This window comes from Rhinolophus ferrumequinum, chromosome 16 (genome assembly GCF_004115265.2).
Source record: "Rhinolophus ferrumequinum isolate MPI-CBG mRhiFer1 chromosome 16, mRhiFer1_v1.p, whole genome shotgun sequence".
NCBI lineage: Eukaryota > Metazoa > Chordata > Mammalia > Chiroptera > Rhinolophidae > Rhinolophus > Rhinolophus ferrumequinum.
The window spans coordinates 48,409,165-48,413,648 of NC_046299.1; the positions used below are offsets into that span (position 1 = coordinate 48,409,165).

Sequence of the window (4,484 nt, forward strand, 5' to 3'; positions counted from 1 at the left end):
GAAATAAATAACAGACACAAAGCTGTGTCTGGCTTTTAACAAGAACTCAATAAATGTTTTGAGTTGACCAGAAATGTAATTATTGAAATTCAATATAATTTTTTTTTTTCATTGATCCCTCTTGTATCTCAGGGCCTTTGCACATGCTGTTCTCTGTGTCTGGGTTGTTTTTCCCAGAGAGAGCCATGTAAATAGCTGATTTACATGGCTCCCTCTTTCACTTTATTCATATCTGTACACAAATGTCACCTCCTCAGAGAGGCCATTCCTAACCACCTATTAAAATAGCCGCCCCTGCCTCTATCATAGTTTATACTCTTTTTTTGCTTTAAACCCATTCTTGATGGGTTTAAAAATCATCTGTTAGTGATAAGTTCCCCTTAGATTTGGAGCACATTTTTGTCCTACAGTGTCTACAATATAATCATATTTTTAAAGGATAGATTTGAAAACACTTTATAACAAAAGATATAAGAATGACCAATAAACAAATGAAAATATGCCTAGCATCACTAGTTATCAGGAAAATGTTTAAAAGACTGATACTATTAAGTGTTGGCAGGAACAACTGGAACTCCCATACACTGCAGATAGGTACAGCAACATTGGAAAACACTGGCAGTTTCTTACAATTAAACTATACATTTACCATACAACTCAGCAAACCTACTCCTAGGTATTTGACCAAGAGAATTCAAAACAGATATACATATCAGGACCTGTATATGAATGTTCATAGCAGCATTAGTCAACATTCATGAAAAACTGGTAACAACCCAAATGTCTATCAACGAACAAATGACAAACAAAATGCAATATATCCCTATAATGGAATACTACTCAACAGTAAAAAGGAGCAAATTACGAACATATGCTGTAACAGGGATGACTCTCAAAAAGTCATGCTAAGTGAAAGAAGACAGACTCAAGGCTACACACTGTATAATTCTATGTATATGACATTCCAAAATCAGATGGGTAGTTAGCTGGGTCCAGGAGTAGGCGCAGAGGGTTGACTACAAACTGGCACAAGGGAATTTTAGGGGGTGGATGCTGGAAATACCTTGAGTGTGATGGTAGTGACACAATTGTATTCAATAGCTAAGACTTATCAAAACATACTTAAGATAAGTGAATTCTATTGTATGCAAATGATGTCTTAGTAAAGCTGTTAGAAAAAAGTTAAACATATAGGTAGATGTGTACATAGAAAATGACCATGTTTATCTCTTGCGGTGGGATTTGGGTGCTTTTTATTTTCGTCCTTTGGCTTATCTAAATTTTATAAACTTTCCACAGTGATTGTGGAGTGCTTTTGTAGAGAGAGAGGGGAAAAACAATAAAATGCCATAAACATAAATAATTGGGTTATTTAACAAGGAATCTATTGTGAATTCAACATTGTTTGCTTGTCATGAAGCCCATTTGGGTCGCCTCCTTCTCATCTATCTTTCCTCAGTGGCACTTCTGAGGGGTGAGCTGAGGAAACAGATGCAAAAAGTACAGAGCTTAATAGCAATGCTTTGTCCATCCAGCTCTCGGTTTGGCTCTCACCTTGAGTTTTGGATGAATACACAGTAGACTAATGATAGGGGGCTGTCATCCTACTTTGCCAACTCCGCCCTCCATTCCAACCCAAATCAACTCATGCGTCCTCCAGGCCCTAAGAGAAAGTCCTCAGCATAGGGCAGGGCAGATTGTGGTTTGTGGGGTCCAGGCCGGGTGCCCACCTCCAGCTCACGTTGGTCTGTTGAGTGCTACATGGTCTTGGTGAAGTCAAGAGACCATTCATCAGTGAAGACCCATGATTAGCACAACCGCTTGTGCTGCACATGGCAGGACAGGACACAGAGTCCCTCCAGGAGCCCCTCTGGGGTGGGGGTACTCAGTGTCAACAGGCCTCTGGCCCTTTCCCTCCATCATACATCCAATTCATTTCTGAACTTTCCGTTCCTGAGAGGACAGCGACCTTAGGAGACCCAAGCAGCCCGTTGGCGGAGGAGGGCATGTCCAGAGAAGTCTGCATTGCTTGCCCTTGCATGCCTTGGGGGTAGCTGGACAAGACTCCTGACAGGCCCAGGTGTCAGGACACAGGATTCTGGTGAAGATAATAAAGCTATACTTATAAAAATCGCTTCATAAAATATCATCCTGTGGAGGGAACATGCAACTTTCTAGCCACTTTGGTCAAGAAGGGAAGCCTAGCAAGAGGAGTTCAGAGCAGCTGGGCTGGGCCCAGGGGAGGGGGACAATCAGCTTCTCTCAGAGACTCTGCTTTGTTCCCCATAAATGCTAAGTTGAGAGAAATCTCAGGTTCCAAACCTGGGGTCTCTGTCCTCAGGTTCATACAGAAACTATTTTCAGGAATTACTTCCAACATGTTAAAACGCCACACATTATTTACAATAGTCCACAGGTAGAAACAATCCACATGTCCATTGACAAATGAATGGATAAACAAAATGTACACACACACACACACACACACGGAATATTATTCAGCCCTTAAAAATGAACAAAATACTGACACATGCTACAATATGGATGAACCTTGAAGATGTTATGCTAAGTGAAACAGGCCAGTCACAAAGGACAAATACTAAATGACTCTACTTGTATGAGGTACCTAGATAGTCAAATTCGTAGAGATGGAAAGGAAAGTGGTGGCTTCCAGGGGCTGGGAGGAATGGGGAGATGTTGAATGGGTACAGAGTTGCAGTTGGGGATGTTAAAAAAAAATCTAGAGCTGTATCTTGGTGCTCACTTCTACAATGAGCTTCCTCAAAAGTTTCCCACCACCAGAGTCAGCTGAGGGCTCTGGCGGCAGCAGCCTAATATGGAGGCTATGTTGAATAGAAAGGGCCTTGGCACTGACATCCTTTATGTTGCTGAGAGTTTTTCCATCTCCTAACTGAGTCATGAAAGAAAGTTTTCTGGCTCTGGATATTTGAAATTTGGACAGCCAAATTTGGAATATTTCTTTCTGAACTGTGACAATGCCGGGGGAGTTTTGAGCCACCTGTCTTGGTTAGACGGCTCTGGGTTAGGATTCTCACTGGAATACCCCACCATTAGTTTGCACGCAGTGTCCAGGGACCTGAATGCATCTCCACGAGAACACTTGTATGTTATGGTGAATGCTGAATTTGAAGAAGAAACGAATGACTCTTGTTGACAAAGAAGAGGAAGACGATGATGACGATGTTGAACCTATTCCTGAACTTAGATTTGTGTCTAGTGATAAATCATCATTGGAGGCAATGGTCACTGCAATCTGTGAATGCCAGGCTTTGCATCCAGATCCAGATGATGACGATGGAGAATATGATGTAGAAGCACACGAACAAGGGCAGGGGGATATTCCTACATTTTACACCTATGAAGAAGGATTATCCCATTTAACAGCAGAAGGCCAGGCCACATTGGAGAGACAAGAAGGAATGCTTTCTCAGTTCGCGAGCAGCCAGTGTATCATGGCTGGAGTCCAGGCAGAAGATTCAGTAAGAGATTATGAAGATGGGATGGAGGTAGATACGACACCAACAGTTGCTGGGCAGTTTGAGGACGCAGCTGTTGATCACTAAAAATGATTTTACGCTGCTTTGGGATTCTGCTCATAACTAACTGTAGGAGAGAACTTGGTGCCTTTTTCACTGTGGCGTGGGTGTTGATGAAAGTATTTTTCCTTCTCCAAAACTTACCTGAACCAGTTCTTTCTTGAGACAGATTATACTGAAACAAGTTGTCAGCAGCAGAAGAAACTACGTATGACCTTTATTAACAAAGGTGAATTAACTTAACTAAGAGAGTATGGTAGTTTATCATTTACCCTCAAACTTCCTGTGTGTAGGTGCCCTCTGACTGGGTCTATATTCGTGCCTTCAGTGTATGCATCTTCCGTAACCCAGCAGGGCTATATGAAAATGCACAGGCTCTTAAAGGTCTAGGATGGGACAGAAGCTGAATCTAAGATAAACCCTCTTTAGGGCCTAAGGATACCCTTATCCCTTAAAGAAAGAGACAAAGAGATCTCAGAGAAATCTTGGCCTCTACTCATTCTCCACAGGGGTAAGGATCTTTTTACTAATTTGGAACCCAGATTAATTCATTCAGGTGTCTCTAGGGAACCTCTTCGGAAACATCTCAGCCACACAAACTACCACTAACACAAGTGCTTCTAACTAGTTTTTGCTCCTTTCATCATGTTCCACCAGTTTCTTCTGTTAGAATCTCTCAGGTTTTATATCCTTTAATTTCCAGCCTTTTAGGTCAGTTCCTGTAACAGAACAAGTGAAATTGGGATGAAGTCCTCAAAGTACTTCAGATGATAATTTTTTTGTTTTTGTAGTAGCATAACACATAAATCTAGGTTTTCTATAAAATCAAAATCAAAATCAAAATCTGGAAACAGATAGTGGTGATGGTTACCCAACAATGTGAAGGCACTTACTGCCACTGAACTGTACGTTTCAAAATGGTTAAAT

General features: G+C 41.4%; 1 pseudogene; it reads left to right on the forward strand.

Moving 5' to 3' along the window:
- Positions 1-2,660: 2,660 nt before the first annotated feature.
- Positions 2,661-4,094, forward strand: LOC117036247 (methylosome subunit pICln-like; annotated as a pseudogene).
- Positions 4,095-4,484: the final 390 nt, after the last annotated feature.